This window comes from Diceros bicornis, chromosome 8 (assembly GCF_020826845.1).
Source record: "Diceros bicornis minor isolate mBicDic1 chromosome 8, mDicBic1.mat.cur, whole genome shotgun sequence".
Classification (NCBI taxonomy): domain Eukaryota; kingdom Metazoa; phylum Chordata; class Mammalia; order Perissodactyla; family Rhinocerotidae; genus Diceros; species Diceros bicornis.
Genome location: NC_080747.1, coordinates 1,890,836 through 1,913,455, shown reverse-complemented (window position 1 = coordinate 1,913,455; position 22,620 = coordinate 1,890,836). Strand labels below are relative to the sequence as shown.

The following is a 22,620-nucleotide window of genomic DNA, read 5'->3' as shown; positions in this document are numbered from 1 at the left end:
GGATCAAAGACTTGAGGGTAAGACCCAAAACTATAAAACTCCTAGAAGAAAATATAGGCAGAATACTCTTTGACATCGGTCTTAGAGGGATCTTTTCAAATTCCATGTCTAACCGGACAAGGGAAACCAAAGAAAAATTAAACAAGTGGGACGTCATCAGACTAAAGAGCTTCTACAAGGCAAAAGAAACCAGGATCAAAATGAAAAGACAACCCACCAGCTGGGAGAAGATATTTGCAAATCATATATCCAACAAGGGGTTGATCTCCATAATATATAAAGAACTCACACAACTGAACAACAAAAAAAACAAATAACCCGATCAAAAAACGGGCAGCGGATATGAAGAGACATTTTTCCAAGAAGATATACAGATGGCCAATAGGCACATGAAAAGATGTTCAACATCACTAATCATCAGGGAAATGCAAATCAAACTACACTAAGATATCACCTTACACCCATGAGAATGGCTATAATCACCAAGACAAAAAATAATAAATGTTGGAGAGGATGTGGAGAAAAGGGAACCCTCATTCACTGCTGGTGGGAATGCAAACTGGTGCAGCCTCTATGGAAAACAGTATGGAGACTCCTCAGAAAATTAAAAATAGAAATACCTTATGATCTAGCTATCCCACTTCTGGGTATTTATCCAAAGAACTTGAAATCAACAATCCAAAGAGGCTTATGCACCCCTATGTTCATTGCAGCATTATTCACTATAGCCAAGAAGCAACCCAAGTGCCCATTGATAGACGACTGGATAAAGAAGATGTGCGCTACATATATATATCTACGTACATATACAATGGAATACTACTCAGCCATAAAAAAAGACAAAATTGTCCTATTTGCAACAACATGGATGCACCGGGAGGGTATTATGTTAAGTGAAATAAGCCAGACAGAGAAAGACAAACACTGTATGACTTCACTCATATGTGGAATATAAACTAACACACAGAGAGAACAGTTTGGTGGTTACCAGGGGGAAGGGAGTTGGGGGGTGGGCACAAGGGGTGAAGAGGCGCATTTATGTGGTGACTGACAAATAATAATGTACAACTGGAATCTCACAATGTTATAAACTATTATGACATCAATAAAAGAAATTTTATGGAAAAAAAAACAGAGAAAGCCTAAAGAAAATTACAACCATTTTTTCTTATTGCTGCAAGTTAACCTCCTGAATTGACGCAGTTATTAACGACCAGTGGTTCTATGGAAGTAAATAGAGTTGATGTGTGCATTAATGAAGGCATAGAAGTATTTGCTATCTGCCAGAACTACAATTATATAAAATGGTTTTATGCATGTAACTGTTACTAGTAATGTTTTCCAACACAAATGTAGTCATGTTTTAAGTCTAGTAAACAATGTAGTTACTGTTTGTTTTGATGCTACTTATCTGAAAGAAAATAAATGTCTAGGCAAGCCTCAGAACAAGTCAGGATACCAGGACAAATACCATACCATCTCATTTATACATGGACTCTAAAAAAACACAAGCTCAAAGATTCAGAGAACAGATTGGCGGTTGCCAGAGATGGGGGGTGGGCAAAACGGGTGAAGGGAGTGAAAAGGTACAAACTTTCAGTTATAAAATAAATAAGCCATGGGGATACAATATAGAGCTTGATGACTATAGTTAATACTGTACTGCATATCTGAAAGTAGCTAAGGGAGTAGATCTTAAGTTCTCATCACAAGAAAAAAAAATCTGTAATTATGTGAGGTGACAGATATTTACTCGACTTACTGTAGTGATTATTTTGCAATATATATCAATATCAAATCATTACATTGTACATCTGAAACTAATATAATGTTGTATGTCATTATACCTCAATAAAACAAAATTTGAAAAAAAGAGCAAAGTCAAAAGAAACCCAAACTAACAGAGGACTAGAGATGTATACCCAATTTGGTAGCTACTGGTCACATGTGGCTATTAAGTACTTGAAATGTGGCAAGTCCAAACTAAGATATGCCAAAGTATAAAATACACAACTGATTTCAAAGACTTAGTATGAAAAAAGGTATGCAAATATCTCAGTAATAATTTTTATATTGACTCTATGTTGAAATAATATCGTGGGGCCGGCCCCGTGGCTTAGCGGTTAAGTGCGCGTGCTCCGCTGCTGGCAGCCCCGATTAGGATCCCGGGCGCGCACCGATGCACTGCTTCTCCGGCCATGCTGAGGCCGCGTCCCACCTACAGCAACTAGAAGGATGTGCAGCTATGACATACAACTATCTACTGGGGCTTTGAGGGAAAATAAATAAATAAATAAAACTATAAAAAAAAAATAATAATAATATTGTGGCTACTTGGGGTTAAGTAAAAGCCATTAGTAAAATTGGTTTTACCTGTTTCTTTTTACTTTTACAATATGGTTACTTAAAATTTTACAATTACATATGTGGTTTATATTCCATTTCTATTGGGCAGTACTGGGCTAGAGTATCACTATTTCTCCCTTTTCCCATCTTCTATGAGTGCTAATAAAGAATACAATATCCAACACTGGGCAGAAGAAAAGGAAGCCACAAGGAATAACTAATTTACAAACAGAAAAAAGAAGAGCTAGAAAATCAGAAGTTGACTACAACTGACAATAGCTCTATATATTATGTCTAATTATTTTAAACCCAGAAGTCTTTTAACACAGAAATTTAAAACTTCTGTAAAGCAGAAACAGTTTTTTTTTAATACCAAACTTAGACAAAATATCTGCAACACAGAGGTAATAGGCTAATTTCCTAAACACATACAGCAGCATCTCATCATCTCAACAGCCCTATGTGGTTAGTGCAATTATCATCCTCATTTCATTGAAGTAGGAAACTAAGGCGTGGAGTTTAAGAAACTCGTCTCAGCTAGTAAATATCAGGGCAAGGATTCAAACCCAGGCAAGCTGGTTTCAGACCACTGGAGGATGTGCTGGGGTCACTTTCTGGGTGAGGCAGCTTCTTGGATGTAGGCAACCTTCCCAGAAAGAACGCAGCTATGAGCACTAAGGCTCACGTCAGCTGGGGCATGGATACCCCAGCCAGGTAAGGGAGGCTGACCCTAGGTCAGGCACCAAAGTCAAAATACACTTACTAGAGAAGATCAACAAAGCCAAAAGTTGCTTCTTTGAAAAGACCAATAAAAATGGATACATACTGTACTCATTAAGGAAGAAAGGGAGACAGTACATAAAACAAAGCCCAAAAATGACAAAGACATCATTACAGATCAAATAGTCACATAAAATAATAATAAGGATATTATCAACATCTTTAGGTCAAACTTTAGATGAAAGCTTGATGAAGTGCTCAAAGAATTCCTAGAAAATACAACTCACCAAAATGGATAAACAGAAACTAGAACAATATTATAGTTATTAAATAAACTCAACCAAATGTAACTCCAAGCCTAGATGGCTTCTAACAAAAATTTAATAAGAAATAAATCTAATTTTAGACAAACTCTTCCAGATAATAGAAAAAAGTACAAAAAATTAGCCATAATCTGTATATTGATCCAACAAAGAGAAAGGAAAATTCCAAGTTACTCTCACTCATGAAAATATATGCAAAAAATCCCAAATGAATTTATGAGCAAACCAAATCCAGCAATATATATTACTGAAAAGAATATTACTAGGACCAAGTGGGTTTACCCAAGAATGGAACGTTAGTTTAGCACTGAACTAATTTTCTAATTACTTTATCACATTATAGAATGCAAGACAAGTACCATGTAACTAAATAGATGTAGGAAAGGCTTTTGATAAATCGACCATCCATTCACTAATAAAAGCATTCTTAGTAAACCAGGAATATAAGATAACTTTCTTAAACTGATAAAGGCCATCTAAAAAAACCCTATTAACAAGAAGCATACTTAAAGATGAAACAGTGAAAAGTCTTCTCTTTGAGATCAAGAACGAGATGAAGGTATCTGCAACCATCATTTCTATTCAACATTATACTCGAGATCTCAGTCAGTATAATAGGGAAAGAAAAAGAAATACAAGAACTAATGATTAGAAAGGGAAAAAAGAACTGTCATTATTTGTACATGATATGATTGTACACATAGAAATTCCTAAAGGATGTAAAGACAAATAAGGAGAATTAATATTTTAGAAAGGTTGAAAAATACAAAAATTAAAAAATCTATTATATTCCCATATACCAACAAAAATAAAAAAAAAATTAAGGTACCACTTATTATAACATGCAAAAAAGAAAAATCTAGTACTGCCCCTGCCCCTTGGAAACGTTGGTTGGTGTGAGTCAGTGGTGCGTGGGGGGGGCGGGGGGGGAGGGACAATCTCCATAAGCATGGGTAGCATGAGTCAGTGGCACCAGGGCTGAGCATGTAGCTGGCAGTTAGGATTGGTTACACACAGGAGGACTGAGTAAATAAGTAAACATGTTGAAGATAACGTAGCCGGATTTCTCACTGTAGGAGAAGAGAGGTAGGAATACAGAAAGGAGGAAGGTCATAATAAACTCCAAATGGTGGACTGGAATTGAAAGGATTCAGCACGAACTCCTGGTTTTAATAGATTAAAAAATCCGATATAGGTGTGTGAGTGTATACACACATACATCTACTTCCTAGCTCCATCAGCTGTAAGAACATCTAGCACTCAAAGGTTAATTTGTGAATATCATTGTCCATTAAAAGGAACGAGGGCTTCTTGAAATAACGGCTGATTTCAGGGCTTTGGCAGGTAAAATTCAAGATGAGAACAGAAATTCTGGTACCATAAAGGAAGGAAATACTCAAAGAATGATGAAGACATGTCAAAAGGATTCAGCAGCCAGCCTGAAAGGGCTCCCAGCGGCTAAATTTGATACACTGCGTAAAACAGAAATCCATAAGTCTGTATTGATATAAACTATATACAAATAAAAAGGAAGAAAGGAAAGCTTTAGTTTACTGCAGAATGTCAATAAACGCAGAAGGAATGATGGAATTAGAAAATCACCATTTGGCTATCATAGAACTAATGGATTCAACAAGAATCATGAATGAATGCCAAAAGCAGAAGAAGAAGGTTCGATGAGAAACAGGACATTTACGATGATCTCAAAGTATTTCCCTACAAAAGACATATTAATTAATTATTATGAATTAGTACAAAATTCTTATTAACTTTACAGTAAAGAAACTAGTCAGACATCACCTTAACCACACACTAAGAGTTATCACCACCTATAATGGAACAAAACAACATCACAAACTCCTGAGATGATGCGCTACAAAGAATACAGCATCACTCGTGGAATTCCTGCGAAACAGCAAAACTTGAGTCTAATCATGAGGAAACATCAGATATACCCAAACTGAGGATCATTCTGTAAAGTGTGTGGCCTCTTCTCATAAAAAAGGTCAAGGTCATGAAGGATGAGAAAAGAAGGAAAAATTCTTTCAGATTTAAAGGAAAACAAAGGGCCGGCCCCGTGGCTTAGCGGTTGGGTGCGCGTGCTCCGCTGCTGGCGGCCCAGGTTCAGATCCCGGGCGCGCACCGACGCACCGCTTCTCCGGCCATGCTGAGGCCGCGTCCCATATACAGCAACTAGAATGAGGTGCACCTATGACACACAACAATCTACTAGGGTTTTGGGGGGGGAAAAATAAATAAAATAAAATCTTTAAAAAATAAATAAATAAAATAAAGGAAAACAAAAAATATGGCAACTAAATGCAATGAGTAATCTTAGAACTTATTCTGGACCATAAAGAAAAGGAGAGAAGGAAAGTTCTTTTGTTTGTTTTTGTTATTCAGGGCATTTTTGGGACAAATGGCGAAATTTGAATAGAATCTGTGAATGAGATGCTAATACTATAATAATGCTAATTTTCCGATTTCGATAAGTATATATGGAGAAGACTGTCCTTGTTTTTAGGAAATATTCATACCGAAGGGTAATGGGCATTACATTTGCAATTTGTCTTCAAATAGTTCAAGAAAAAAATTATAAGATAGGAGTGGGTGTGTGTGTTTGTGTGTGTGCGCAAGCACGTGTGTGGAGAGAGAGAGAGAGACAGGAAGGGTGGGGAGGGAGAGAAAGAAACAGAGACAAAATGATAAGGCCAATGTGATAAGATGTCAAAAACTGGGAAATCTGGATCAGAGTATATAAAAGTTTTGTACTATTTTTGCACTTTCTATAAATTTGAAATTATTTCTAAGTTAAACGATTTTAAAAGTTATCAAGTACCAAAGGATAAATCTAAAACAAGCGAGAAACTATAAATCTTTATTGAGAAAAGTAAGGATAGCCCCAAATAAATGGAAATACCATGGTCACAGATGACAAACTCAAGTTTACAGAGAAAACTATAAGTTTTTATTGAGAAAAATAAAGATATCTCAAATAAATGGAGAAAAATTTCATAGATGGAAAACCCCAAGTGCCAAAGTCAACATTCCTCAAATTGATGTATACAGTCAATGCAATCTGAATAAAAATCCAAACAAATTTTTATGTAGAAACTGAGAAACAAGAGTCTAAAATTTATATGAAAATACAAAGGACCAAAAATAACCAAAACATTCTCGAAGAACAAGCAGGACTACTAAGACTTATTAAATATCTGTAGTAATTGAAAGAGTGTGATATTGGCTCAAGAATAGACAAATAGACAATGGAACAATATAGAACCAAGGTATATACGGACTCTAAATTTATAACAGCGATGGCGTTCCACAGCACTGTGCAAAGAACAGTCTTTTTAATTAATGACGCTGGGACAACTAGGTATCCAAAAAGGGGAAAAATGAAATTAAAACTCCTACCTCACACCATACACAAAAATCAATTTCAGAATTATAGACCTATATGTGAAAGATAATATTGATATCTTCATGATCTCAGATGAAGGAAAACATTTTTAAGCAAGACATCAACAGCACTAAAGCATAAAGGAAAAGACCAATAAATTCAACTATTTGAAATTAAAACTTCTATTCAAAAGACAACATTAAGAAAGTGAAAAAGCAAGAAAATAAGAAAAAGATATACAACTCCTTAGAAAAAAAATAGGCAAAAGATTTGAACAGGCTCTTCGTAAAAGAGGATACCCAAATGGTCAATTAATATATGAAAAGGTAATTTCACATGTAATCAGGAAATGTAAATTAAAATCACAATAAAATACCACCATAAACCAAGCAGAGCGGATAAAATGAGAAACTGTGACAAAAGCATATTTAGGGAAAAATATGGAACAATGGGAACTCTCATGTACTGCTGGTGGAGTGGAAATAGGTTATAACCATGCTGGGAAACAAGCATTATATTAAGACTTTGAAAACACACATATACTATGACCTAGTAATTTCTCTCCTAAATATATATCCTTCCTGATATTATGTCTTGTGTGCACCAAAATAAATGTACAAGATGATTCATACCAGCTCCAAACTGGAAATAACCCAGATAACTATCAGCTGTAGATTGGATAATAAATTGTGGTCTATTCATACAGTGAAATACTATTCAGCAATTAAAACAGACAAACCATAGCTAAGTTCAAAACAAATCTTAAAAATGTTGTTGAGTGGGGGCCGGCCCCATGACTTAGTGGTTAAGTGTGCGCGCTCTGCTGCTGGCGGCCCGGGTTCGGATCCTGGGTGCGCACCAACGTACCACTTCTCTGGCCATGCTGAGGCTGCGTCCCACATACAGCAACTAGAAGGATGTGCAACTCCGGCGTACAGCTATCTAATGGGGCTTTGGGGGAAAAAAGGAGGAGGATTGGCATGGATGTTAGCTCAGGGCTGATCTTCCTCACAAAAAAAAAAAATATATTGTTGAGTGAAAGAAGCCATATACCAAAGACTGTATATAGTATGCTTCCATTTATATAAAATTCAAAAACAGGCAAACCGATGGGGCCGGCCCCGCGGCTTAGTGGTTAAGTGCGCATGCTCCGCTGCTGGCGGCCTGGGTTCGGATCCCGGCGTGTACCGACCCATTGCTTCTCTGGCTATGCTGAGGCCGCGTCCCACATACAGCAATTAGAAGGACGTGCAGCAATGACATACAACTATCTACTGGGGCTTTGGGGGAATAAATAAATAAATAAATAAATATTTTAAAAAAATACATTTAAAAAAAACAGGCAAACCTATAGTGTTTAGGAATGTATGTTTAGTGGTTACCTATAAAGGGAAAGGCAAGGAACTGTAGTCAGGATATAACCTTCAGTAGGCTTTTGGAGTTCTGTTTCTTTTACCTGAATGTTGTTTATACCAGAGGTCAAATTAAAATAATTTGTAGAGATATACATTTATTTTATGCACTTGTATGGTATTTAACAATAAAAGTTTTGGAAAAAAATAAGTCTGACAAAGGAACAAGGTAATTCAATGGGGAAAGGAGAGGCTTCTCAATAAATGATACATAACTGGATATCCATATGATGGGGGGGACACCTCCAACCTCACATCATATGTAAAAATTAACTTTAGGGGCTGGCCCTGTAGCCAAGTAGTTAAAGTTCTGTGCGCTCCACTTTGATGGCCTGGATTCATGGGATTGGATCCCGGGCACAGACCTGCACCACTTGTCAAGCCATGCTGTGGCAGCGACCCACTAACAAAGTGGAGGAAGATTGGCACAGATGTTAGCTCAAGGCTAATCTTCCTCAAGCCAAAAAAAAAAAAAGGGGGAAGACTGGCAACAGATGTTAGCTCAGGGCAAACCTTCCTCAGGAAAAAAAAAAAAAAAATTAACTTGAAATGGATAATAGACCTATACACAAAAGCTAAAATTATAAAACTTAAATAAGAAAACAAAGGAAGGGCCAGCCACGTGGCTTAGTGGTTAAGTGCGCGCGCTCCGCTGCTGGTGGCCCGGGTTCGGATCCCAGGCAGGCACTGACGCACCGCTTCTCTGGCCATGCTGAGGCCGCGTCCCACATACAGCAACTAGAAGGATGTGCAGCTATGACATACAACTATCTACTGAGGCTTTGGGGGGAAAAAAATAAATAGATAAAATTATAAAAAAAAAAAAAAAGAAAACAAGGAAAAAATCTTCCCAACCTTGAGTAGACAAAAGATTTCAACCTTGGGGTAGACAGATTTCTTGGGACCCCAAAAGCACTAACCCTAAAAGAAAGAACTGATAAACCAAACTTCACCCAACTTAGAAACTTCTGTTCCTCATGACACGGTTGTATTCTGGCTTCTGCCACAGGATGGAGACAGCTGGGACTCCCACCCTTACAATGAAAACCAATCAGACTGATTTCAAATCTATGACTTTTTTTGAACCTATCAGGAACTGAGGTCACAGAGCAAACCGACCCAAAATCTAAGTGCTTTCAAGGAAAGGAAAGACACACTTACCTGAGGTAGATGCAATCAGATACTGGTAAGAAGAGTTCATTGAGAACAGATGACATATTGGCGAAAGTTAAGTGCAGGCTGCTAAGACAATTTCTGGGGTCAAAGAAATTGGGGAAGTCTGCATCCCTCTGCAAGCTCTCTATGAAACCCACTAGGTAGTCATTGAAAACATCTGAAAGAGCCCTAAGAAGCATAGATGGTGGTGCAGAACTGGGGAGGGGAGCAGCAGCCATGTGGGAGGGGCAAGAAATTCCACCCAGATCTTTACCCTCCATCTCCACTAAGGAACAAAAGCCTTTATCTGTATAGGGAAGGGCTTTGGTGAACACTCACTGCAACTCGGGGAAAGGAATGAGGTGGGGGCCTACTCCTGGAGAAGGGGCAGGATAAAACAATGAGCCCACAACTAAGGAACAGGCAGGAGAACTGAGAAGACCACACCCCAAGACTCAGGGTTGCCATACACGCCTAAGACTGAGCCTTACTCAGAATCACAGAGACAGCACCACACCACCACCACACACGTCCAAGTCAAAAAGCTTCAAATAAGAGCCAACAGCAGACTACTGCTAGGAGAGAGACAGGAGAGGAACAAGGGCGTGCAAAGAGACATTCAGTGAGGCAGGGCAAAGAGGGAAGACTTAAAACTCAGACTTACAGACACTGCTCTGGTAAATCATTCCTCAAACTAGAGAAGCCACTGCTACAGATACGTGAAGGCTGTGGTCACTGACAATCACCACAGCAGCAACAAATCCTAAACCTAGGCCAACTCTTAACAAGAATAATGCAAACTACAACACTAAGGGCCTAGCAGAAAGAAAGATGTGCCCGTTTCCAGGTATAAAAACTATTTGCTTCAGTTTCTACTGTCCTATACAACATGTGTGGCTTTGAAAAATAATTATCAAACATACAAAAGGCATGGAAAAAAACACACTCCCAAGAGGTAACAATCATCAAAACAAGACTCACATGTGAAGCAGGTGCTGAAACTGACAGGGAATTTAAAATAACTATGATTAATATGTTAAAGACTATAACAGGAAAGGTGGACAACATGAAGATCAGATGGCTAATTTCAGCAAAGAAATGGAAACTATAGAATCAATGAATCTGGGGCCGGCCCCGTGGCTTAGTGGTTAAGTGCGCGTGCTCCAATGCTGGTGACCCAGGTTCGGATCCCGGGCGCGCACCGAGGCACCACTTCTCTGTCCATCCTGAGGCCGAGTCCCACATACAGCAACTAGAAGGATGTGCAGCTATGACATACAACTATCTACTGGGGCTTTGGGGGGAAAAAATAAATAAATAAAATCTTTAAAAAATAAAAAAAAATAAAAATAAATAAAATCTACACTATAAACCCAAAGGCAACAACTATAAAAATATTTTAAGAGGTATAAATAATAAGTCAATAGAAAAGATAAAATGGAATCATGAAACATGCTAAATTAAACCCCAAAGAGGTAAAAAAAGAAAACAAAGAATAAACATGACAAACAACAAACAGCTAGCAAGATGGCAGATTTTAATCACCTATCTATCTATCCTATCTATGACCATCAATGGCTGCCAGGGAAGAGAGGATGGACTGGCAAAGGGGCAGAGGGAACTTTGTGGGTGACAGACATTTTCTAAATCTTAATTAGAGAGGCAGACATTTGCCAACTCATAGAACTGTATGCCTCGATTGGGTGCATCTTACTATGTGCAAATTATACCTCAATAAAGTTTACTTTCAAAGTAAAGAATGAAAAATTAAAGAAAAGAAAAATTCTACTAATAATGGCAAGGCAAGATTAAGAACGCCCACTCTAAGGCCAGACTGCCCAGTTTCTCTTACAGGCATGTCAACATGGGCGTTACTTAACCTCTCTTTGCCTCAGCTTCCTCACCTTAAAATACCTGCCTTACAGGCCTGCTACGAAGAGTAAGTGAATACATACATGTAAAGTGCTTAGAGCTCTTATCTGGCACATAGAGATCATCAAATGTTAGCAAGCATCATGATTAACAAAGAATAACCCATGTTTCACATAGGATCACAGATGTCTGCTCCTTGAGGGAGAGGCCACTGTCTCTGACCTAGTCAAATGAATGTCTTCTGACTATAGACTATAAGATTGAATTTTAAAAAATCACTGTGGACGAGGTAACTCAAAAAACATGCCACCTATCCACTGTATTCTTATTATCTCAAGATAAGTATTTTTTAATTACTCACTCTGTTTTAGGGGTTAAGATACATTTTACTTTTTAAACTATCCACTCACGTTTTTCGGGTTGTTAACTAAAATTAAGTGAAAAGAGACTAGATGAAAGCCTTCGAAGCCTCCCCTCAGAGAAGCTGGCTCCTCTGGATGCACCTAGTCAAGGGGCTGCAGGTATCCTGGGACGGAGCACTGTCTCCTCAGATCCACGCCTGAAAGCTCTGGGCCAGGTGCTGTTGAAGAGCAATCATAATGGTGTGAAAGAAGTTGCCAAGTAATCATCCAGTTAAAAGTATCTGTTCTCACCTGATGGTCTATGGGGAGTGCAAAGAAAGGCAAACGCAAATAAAACATATTACCAGAAATATACTGATAGAAATAAACCTCATAGGTAGTAAATAATCCATTTCTCCTACATTCCTACTTCTTCTATGCAGTCAGTCAGTATTTACTGAAGACCTACAAGGTGCTGGAGGTGAGGCCAAAGACATGCACTCGCTCTTGGGAAAATGGTATGGGAGTAGACTGTTTAAACATAATGAAAGAAAGAGTATTAATATAAAAATATGTGCATGTTACTACAGAAGCCCCAAGAAAGGAGATGACTCACATAAGGCTACGAAGCTAAGAGCTAAGTACCAAGCATTGTGCTAAATGCTATACATATATTTCCTCCTTTACCACTTACAATGATTCCAAAAGTAGGCACTATTACCTCATTTTAAAGTTGTGAAAGCCAAAAAACAGAAGCGTTAAGTAACCTCACCTAACATCACAGTGCTAGGATTCAAATCCAGGCAGCCTGAATCCAGGACCTGTACTCACAAGGCTGTAATTAACTGTCTCTCTGCCAGTATATGTACCTGGTAGGCTTCCTCCTCTCATTATCCACCTGGAAAATGCTCCTCATCTTTCAATATAGTTCACGCATCATCTTCTCTTCAAAACCTGACTCATTCTACTCCCATTCTCCCCCAGTCTTAGCAATTAGTAATGTCCTCTTCCTGCTCCCACAGCATTTCTCACAGAGCATTCTCACTAGTGTACTTGTCTCTCTCTCCCAATGAACTGGCCGCAAACTCCCTGACACCAGAAACTTGGTCCCAACCACATTCCTTCTACGAACATCTTCCATAATATTGCTCATAGGGCAGGCAATGTCCACTGAATGAACAAGCATGAGAAGACTCTCCAGTCTGCTTGGGCTTATCATTCACCACTTTCAGTGGTTTTCAAAGTGACGGCAGCAGACAAGAAAAAGCTGACTGCCTGATGTGAGAGCTACCTCAGCTACCCACCAGGATAACTTGTACAAGAAGATCCTGAAATCACACATATACTGCACAATCAAGTTGCTGCACTGCCACTTCTTCCAAAACTACATCTATGGCCTCCTGGGGAGGTCCCTATGACCAATAACTAAGGAAGAAAAATTGGACTCTATTTACAGATGGTTCTCAACAATATACTGGCATCAGCCATCAGTGGATCACTATGGCATGACACTGCACTCAGAGATTGTCCTGAAGGCCCTATGGGGAGGGAAAATCCAATCAGTGAGCAGAAGTTCAAGAAGTATGCTTGGTTGTATCCTTTGTCAGGAAGGAGAAATGGCCAGAGATGCAGATCTACACTGATTCACTGACAGAAGCTAATGTTTGGCTGGATGATCAGGAATTTGGAAAGAACAGGAAAGGATGACTGGTGGCAAAGAGATCTAGAGAAAGAGTCTGAGGATGAGCATGGAGTGCAAGGTTATTTGTGTCCTATGTGAATGCTCAACAATGACATCGGCTGCAGAAGTGGACAAGATGATCAGTGGACAAAATGACCTGCCCTGTGTATGTCTCTCAGCCTCTTTCCCCAACACTTACTCAATGAGTTCATGAACAAAGAGACATGGGAGCAAGGATAGGAGTGATAAATCGACATGAACTTCCACCAGAGATGATCTGGATTCTCCAGTCCTAGCTATCTGCAGGGCACAGCTTCTCCAGTATTTGGTATTATGTGCTTTCTCCAGCTCTGGATTCGGGAAGCAGCTACGTAGCTGGGAGCCCCAGAAAGCCTGGACCTGTGCCCCAGCCCAGGTTACTGCTTCCTGCACCCTCTCCTCAGCCCCATGCCTCCACACATCAGGGGTCCTGCAGGGTTGGCTGTCAAGCAAGCCTGCTTCCCAACCTTTGTTCCACATAGTGGCCTGGAGCTGCCCTGGCCCAAGTGATATAAAGAAGTGTGTAAGTTCCTGTAGAAGGGGACTACAGTAACCAGCTCCAGCAGTGGTGCCCTGACTCCTGCGCACCTGCCCAACAACCCTGGCTCACCTGAGCCCTAGAGGTGTGTTTTCCACAGCCCTCCTAGCACATACACCATGTCTTGCACCTAACAGGGTGCCCTGACTGCTTCTGCACACCCACCCACCAGCCTCAGCTTGCCTACGCCCCAGATTGCTCCTCCTTGCCCAGTGATTGTGGACTCACTCTGGCCCAGGCAACCCATATCTGCTACAACAAGGTATAAACCCCCAGTCTTGGGGAGTAATCCTCTTTCAAATGTGTCCTTTGTTGGGTACTATCCCTCAGCCCTAGAGTATACTTGAGAGTTCTCTTTCCTGTTTACAGTTATTCTCCTTTCATTGCTTAACAACTCCTTAATATATTAAACTCTTGCTTAAATTACTATATGGTTTTCTCTCCTGATTGGACTCAGACTGATACACTATGTCTGTTCCCCACATGACCATCTATGGACTTACTGCATGCCTCATTCACTGTTATGACACAACACTGACCAAGGAGTTTGTTTTATGATAAAAGTGAAGTGAGGGGCCTATGACCATGGGATTCACTCATCCTGTTACATACTCCATCACTCAGAAGCAAGTGCCTCTAGGGAATGGCAGAATGGCCTACTGGGTGGGTACTCATGGCACCAAATGGCAGACCCTTTGGGTTAAAGAGCTGTCTCACAAGATGCAGCTGTACACATTGTGCACAGATGACCAATAGATGGTGCTAGTTCTCCTATGTCCAGCAAAGAAGGGTCCAAATGAGAGCACTCACTTACACCTAATGACCAATCCAGGAAATTTTTCCTTTCCATCCCCACAACTTTGGGTTCTCATAGGTTAGAAGTCTTAGTATCCAAGAGCTGAATACGTGTACCAGGTGATAACAGTTTTAGGACACCAGAAAATAGCCTGACCATCTGGACTCCTCATGCCTCTGAACCAACAGGTTAAAAAAACAAAAAACACTGACCAGATATGGTGATGGTCAAGGGTAAAGAGAATATGAAACAGGTAGTGGAATCCCAAAAAGTATGTCTTTAAAAAAAAATACGTATTTCTAAATTAAGCTTCCTTCCAAAATGTTGACATGTCTTCCAAGAATAGGAACATTAATGCTGATCAATTTTTTCCAGCCATCTGAATTTGTCATAAAACACAACGAAGAAAAATTAATAAAACATTACCCCAGAACCATATGTCTCCCCCCAAACAAAATTTAGTCAGCTACGATTTTGTTTTTACACATACACATGCTTCTAAATAAAATATGCCTAAAAATATACCAAGAATATACTGAAATAAATTAATGAGGGCAGACTAACAGAATGCCTTCATGTCTCTATCAGCACCATTCACTGTCAAGGGCAGACTAACACAAATAGATGGAACATTAGTAGTAGCTAAAAGGAGAAATCACAGAAAGGCAGTATTTGGTATGAAGAGCCTGGGACTCTGGAGCCAGAATGCCTGGATTTGAATTCCAACTCCATCTCCTAACAAGCTATGTAACCTTGAGAAGTCACTCAACCTTTGTAGAACTCATTTTTTTATTCTGAGAAATAGAGATATCTCATAAGGTATTAAAAAATATTAAGTTTGTTTTTTAAAGCAACACTGAACCCTATGGCTGCTCAGAAAATATATACTTAGAATAAAATACAGTATAACAGTGGTTGAAAGCTACTTACTGTTTACCCTTAAGCAAGTCATTAACCCCTCCAAGCCTCAGTTTCCTTATTTGTAAATGCAGGGGCAAAAAAAAAACCCACTCAAAGGGTTGCTATATGGGCCAGCCCCGTGGCTTAGTGGTTAAGTGCGCGCGCTCCACTGCTGGCAGCCCGGGTTCGGATCCCGGGCACGCACCGACGCACCGCTTCTCCGGCCATGCTGAGGCCGCGTCCCACATACAGCAACTGGAAGGATGTGCAAGTATGACATACAACTATCTACTGGGGCTTTGGGGGAAAAATAAATAAACAAATTAAAAAAAAAAAAGGGTTGCCATAGAATCAAATGAGATATTATAAGTAAAGGGCTTAATAGGGATTCTAGCAGACAGTAAGCATTAAGTCAAAATGGCAACTATTTATTATCATTAAAATGAGAAAAAGTTTTTTTCTTTTTTGGTGAGGAGATCAGCCTTGTGCTAATATCTGCCAATCCTCCTCTTTTTCTGCTGAGGAAGACTGGCCCTGGGCTAACATCTGTGCCCATATTCCTCCACTTTATATGGGACGCCGCCACAGCACGGCTTGCCAAGCAGTGCATCGGTGTACGCCCGGGATCCGAACCAGCACACCCCGGGCTGCCGAAGCGGAGCGCGCGCACTTAACTGCTTGCGCCACTGGGCCAGCCCCGAGAAAAATTTTTAAATGGGCAAAATAAAGCAGGCAAATGCAAATAAAATAAATTCATGGGTAGTAATACTAAAATCAGAAAAATATTATAAGTAACAAAGGTTACTCTGTTAATAGGAGGGACAATTTTAATGAAGACATGAAAGTCATGACTCAATATAAAAATAAACATGTTGAAATACATAATGCAAAACCATTAATGTCTCCAGGTAAAAAGTAACAGAATTTACTAATAGTCAAACAGGACACCTATCCATCTATAACAAACCAAGTAGACAAAAACATAAATGACAAATTTAAAGAAGGCTTAATTGTTGGATTTATGTTAAGATTTAAACTCCACTGAATACTTCTTTTGTTAAGCTCCATGAGACTTTTACAAAACTGATCAAACAATATGCTACCAAAAAAAAAAAGCCCTCTACATTTCAAAAGGCACAAATTATACAGTCCATATTCACTTAAAAACAAACAAAAAAAAAGTAAGATTTATAAAAGCTGAAACGACATATTTCAAAATCCAATTCACTTCACTATTTCAAAGGTGTCTCGCAGACAAATATAAATATGAAGAAGTAATAAATCTGTAATTAGGGTCCCACTAATATTTAATACTAGAGAAGAGGGATAGTCATTAAATTCCCAGTACCTACTGCAGTAACTAGCACATAGCAGGTACTAAATGAATGTTTGCTCAACGAACAGATTCAGAAAAACACCAAAACTGAGAACACTATATATCAAAACTTTAGGTGTCTAGCCAAAGCTGTTCTGTACTTAAAGTTAAGTTCATAGCTTTAACCACTAGTATTATTTTGAAGGAAGAAAAAAATAAACATTTGGCTCAAGATCGGAAATCAATTCAGAAAGGCTCAAAAGAAAATAGGCATAAGTTATTAATAAATATGAAATGTTAATGACTTAGAAAAGAGAATACAGAGTACTTAATAAAGAGTAGTTAAATGGCAAATTTTATGTTATATATATACACATATATATATTTTACCACGATTTAAAAAAATAGTTTAAAAAAAAGCAAATCTAAAGGGAGGGATATTGAAAATAAGAAAAAACAACAGATTAAAAAAGAAAAAGCACAAACACTATCTAAGCATCAAGTCCAGGAATGAATCCCAGTACATCAAGTCAATATATTTAAAAGAAAGAAGTGAATAAATATTTTTTAATTTTAATTAAGTGAATGATTATTAAAATTGATTCAGGCAGAGAGCCAGCCCTGATGGCCTAGCCGTTAAAGCTTGGCGTGCTCTGCTTCGGCGGCCCAGGTTCGGTTACCAGGCACAGAATCACACCACTTGTCTGCCAGTAGCCATGCTGTGGCGGCAGCTCACATAGATGAACCAGAAGATCTTACAACTACACACACAACTATGTACTGGGGCTTTGGGTTGGGCAGGCGGGCGGGGGGAGATTGGCAACAGATGTTAGCTTAGAGCGAATCTTCCCTTGCAAAAAAAAAAAAAGACCTGTTTAAAAAAAAAAAAAGATTCAGGTAGAAACATTAAACCTAGACCAACGACCATGAAGAAATTGAAAAAATTAGCAGAGAATTACCTCTTTTAAAAGTTCCAGGCCTAGGGCCGGCCCCGTGGCTTAGCGGTTGGGTGCGCGTGCTCCGCTGCTGGCGGCCCGGGTTCGGATCCCGGGTGCGCACCAACGCACCGCTTCTCCGGCCATGCTGAGGCTGCGTCCCACATACAGCAACTAGAAGGATGTGCAGCTATGACATACAACTATCTACTGGGGCTTTGGGGGAAAAAAATAAATAAATAAAAAATTAAAAAAAAAAGTTCCAGGCCTAGAAAGTTTAACAGGTGATTATTCTTTAAGGAACAAAATATTCCCAAGCACTAACACCACACTTATTTCACAGGTTAAAGATTAAATGCACTAACACCAAAAACGTCTTAGAATTATGAATCGCACATGATAACTATTAACATTTATCAAGTCCTACTAAGATTATCATTTTCCCATCTACTTCAAACTACCCACACGTTCCCCAAAGCCATGGTTTTAAACTAATTTCCACCCCTGTTCCACCACATGTGGATGTTCTGAAGTCAGTTTATTTTGTACAACAGACTCCTGATGTTCTCAAGGGACATGTCAGGATCTTCAAGAATACCTGCTATAACAAATAACTAAAACATTGAAACAACCTCATCAGACCTTTAAGAAATATATAAGATTAAAATAAAGTCTGCCTCTAACTATGCATTGCATTTTTTGACATTACAGTAGTCCTCCTTCATCCTCAGTTTTGCTTTCAAGTTTCAGTTACCCATGGTCAACCACACCCTGAAAATATTAAATGGAAAATTCCAGAAATAAACAATCCATAAGTTTTAAACTGCGTGCCGTTCTGAACAGTGTGTTGAAATCTCACGCCGTCCTGCTCAGTCTCCACTGGGACACAAATCAGCCCTTTGCTGGATCCCCAACCATCGACATAGTCTGCTCCTGACATCCAACCAATCGACATCATCATGGCTTGATGATTCTCCTTTTTTTTTTTTTCTCCTGAGGAAGAGTCACCCTGAGCTAACATCCACTGCCAATCTTCCTCTTTTTGTACGTGAGCTGCCACCACAGCATGGCCACTGACAGACGAATGGTATTGGTCTACACCCAGAAAATGAACCCAGGCCACCGAAGCAGAGTGCACCAAACTTAACCACTAGGCCACCAGGGCTGGCCCAATGATCCTCCTTCTGACATACTGTCAGAAGGTCAATAGTAGCCTGACGCTACATCACGATGCCTATGTCATTCCCCTCACTTCATCTCATCACGTGGGCACTGTATCATCTCACATCAACACAAGAAAAAAGGTGAGTACAGTATGACATATTTTGAGAGAGAAAGACCACATTCACATAACTTTTATTACAGTATATTGTTACAATTGTTCTATTTTATTATTCGTTATTGTTGTTAACCTCTTACTGGGCCTAACAAATTAAACTTTATCATAGTATGTACGTACATAAAAAAATATAGTATACATAGGGTTCGGTACTATCTGTGGTTTCAGACATCTACTGGGAGTCTTGAAACATATCCCCCGTGGATAAGGGAAGGCTACTGTAATGTACTAATTTCATGAGATAGTCTATTCACAGGGCAGGAAAACCACAACAAAGCTGAAATGAAATGAGTGTGGGGGATGGGCTGTCAATAGCTAAGTGACTTCTAGACAAACCTAGAAACTTCAAGATATTCTCCATTCAAATTCACGCCTTCACAAATTGAGAATAGAATGGTACCAACATGGTATATCAAAAATAATGAACATCTGGAATAAATATTACATGGACTGCATAACATTCTTCTTTTTTTTTTTGTGAGGAAGATCAGCGCTATGCTAACATCTGCCAATCCTCCTCTTTTTGCTGAGGAAGACTGGCCCCGGGCTAACATCCGTGCCCATCTTCCTCCACTTTATATGGGATGCCGCCACAGCATGGCTTGCCAAGCGGTGCGTCAGTGCGCGCCCGGGATCCGAACCAGCGAACTCCAGGCCGCCGCAGCGGAGTGCACGCACTTAACCGCTTGCGCCACTGGGCCGGCCCCCAGACCCCATAACATTCTTAAAACTTTGAGAATGTGAACTAAAAACCTTAGGTAATGTAACTCTAAGATCAATACCAGTACAAAGGTGAGATCAACACCTGTACAAAGAAGTCTAATAAAACTCAAGTGACCACATTAAATCCTCAAAAATGCTGTGTGAATATGTATGAAAATTACCCTCTAAACTACAAAGGCTGGTCAGGGAATCAGCGTATCACCATCCTAAGTGACCCTACACCTGTACCTTCCCCAGCCCCTTAAACCAAAAGCGTGGGTGCTGCCTGGCCCTGGCCCCTGGCTCCCAGCTGTGCAGCTGGCCTCAAGCAAGTCCTTAGCCTCTCTGTGCCTGGTTGCTCAACATAAAATGGGGATAAGAGCACCTCCACTTCAGGTTCCTGTGAGGAGGAAAGGAACACATAGAAATGGTTAGAACGGAGCCTGACACAGAGTAAGTGCTATCTAAATGCCAGCTAAGCTTAATATAAGCCACCCCTGGTGACATAGTGGTTAAGACTTGGCACTCCCACCGCCGAGGCTTGGGTTCGTTTCCCAGTCAGGGAACCACACCACCCGTCTGTCGGTTGTCACACTGTGGCGGCTGCACGTTGCTGTGATGCTGAAAGCTATGCTGCCGGTATTTTAAATACCAGCAGGCTCACCCCTAGTGGACAGGTTTCAGGGGACCTTCCAGACTACATAAACTAGGAAAAAGGACCTGGCTACTTACTTCTGAAAAAACTGGCCATGAAAACCCTATGAATAGCAGCGGAGCATTGTCTGATATAGCGCCGGAAGGTGAGAGGATGGTGCAAAAAGACCAAGCAGGTCTGCTGTCCCCAGGGTCTCTAAGAGTCAGAATCCACTTGACAGCACTAACAATAAAATGTTTACATTAATAATTGGGTTTGTGGCAGAGCTACTCCGCAATTATTGCTTACACTGTAAATTAATGCCAAAAGAACTATGTAAACTAATTTCTGATCTCTCTTCTATTATAGTCCTGGATTGCTGCTACTTATCTCTCATTGCTGTCCAACTCACCTAAAACATAAGCCTCCTGAGAGCAGAAACCACTTAATGAGACACCTCCTTGCAACCTGACCATGCCAAGCCAACACACAAGATTTAAGGATGTTCTTCCACTGTTACATCCCAGTATCTAGCATGTACCCAATACATCAAAAAACCTCAACAAATGTTTCCCCAGTGAATAAATTTGCATTCTTTAAACTATTTCAACTTCAAGTCCAAGCTCCTGACACCCCTTGGTGAGTCTGGCCCTGGTCACCACACCTTTGCACACCCTGCCACGGACCAGATTCTACTCATTTGTTGCACATCAACCCTGGCTTCTCTCACCCAGGGAAACAGCCCTGGGGAACTCTCACCCTGAAGCTTGTTCCAAGATCCCTTGTTACAGCTCTCTGTCCCCACAACATGCACTGTTCTTGCTCACTCCCCTCCCCTTGACGGGCTGGGTCAGCACTATCTCTGACCTGGAGCCTGGGTCGAGGAGCAACACATGTACTTGGGGGGCGAGGAGGAAAAGAAGGGGTCAGAGGAGAGTGGACTAGCAGACGGCTAGTCCAGGGGGACACATCAGGTCTCCTTTCCCACAGTGGGGTTATGAACCCAAAAGTTTGGAAAGCTTTTACTCTCGATGGATTTTTCTTGATTTTATCCAGCTTTTCAATGCTTTCAATAGGACAAAAGGCCTACTACCTATCCAAATAACTCTTTGGTGACCAGAAGTAATTGATGAATTAATGATGTTTCTGATTTTAATGTGTTTTTTAATTAATGCAAAATGATTAATTCATGTAATAAAAAATGCTGTGCATGTAATATTTATTTAAAACTCATCTGTTCCACATTTATTTAAGGCAGTTCAGATGTAAGATTTAATACTATAAAAGAGGTTACAGCTTCTGAATGTTAGAGAACCTCAAGGCCCCATTCTTGGCCTCTCCTCACTCTACCCTCTCCTTCCATCAACCATATCCACTACCATCAATACAAACACAACTCCCAGAAGTTGGTTTTGGGGCTCACACGTCTGTGGTACAACTGCTTGATCCACATCTCCCCTTAGATGTCTCAAGGTACTTCGAGCTCAACATGTCCAAAACCAAGCTTATGCATCACAGCCTTCTGTGGCAGCGGTGAACCAGAGCACCCTGGCGTTGTCCACTGCAAAGAAAATGGAAGGTGAGTAGATGCAGCAGTCTTAGAGTGTGGGACAGCTCCGCCCCATGCGAAGACTCATGCTCCTGATAAGACACCTGCGCCCCATTCTCCACATCCCATAAGCAGAAATCAAGGAGGCACACCACATGCCCCAGTCAAATGCCTGCCCACACCTGACACCAGGTCTCTAACTGATCTTCCTGCTGCAACCTTTGCCCCTTATAGCTACGAAGCATCTGGAGTAATTCTCTTAGAACCTGGTCACAGCATATCACTCTTCTGCTCAAAATCCTCCCACATTCCCATCTTAACATGATAAAAACCAACGTTGTTAGAGTGACAAACAAGGTCCTCCACATCTGTCTAGAACAGAGACTGACAAGTAGGCACTAGCAGACACTCCTGGGACGTACACATGGCAACAGACAAATTTCCGACATGGAGCCGTGTGAAGAAGTTATAGCAGGACCAGTGCCCCACACCATTTGGTAATAAACACACAAATACATGCAAGGATTTTTTTAAAAAAAACATAGCTTAATACATATCCAAATACACAAACCTATTAGAGCAGGGCAAATTCGGAAGCAGGGGGAAAGGAGTGAGCACAA

At 40.2% G+C, this 22,620-nt stretch overlaps 1 protein-coding gene across 9 annotated transcripts in view; it reads right to left on the bottom strand.

The window, feature by feature from the left end:
- FAM193A (family with sequence similarity 193 member A) overlaps window positions 1-22,620 on the bottom strand; it is a 175,077-nt gene that overhangs the window by 128,928 nt on the left and 23,529 nt on the right. The window lies entirely within an intron of this gene.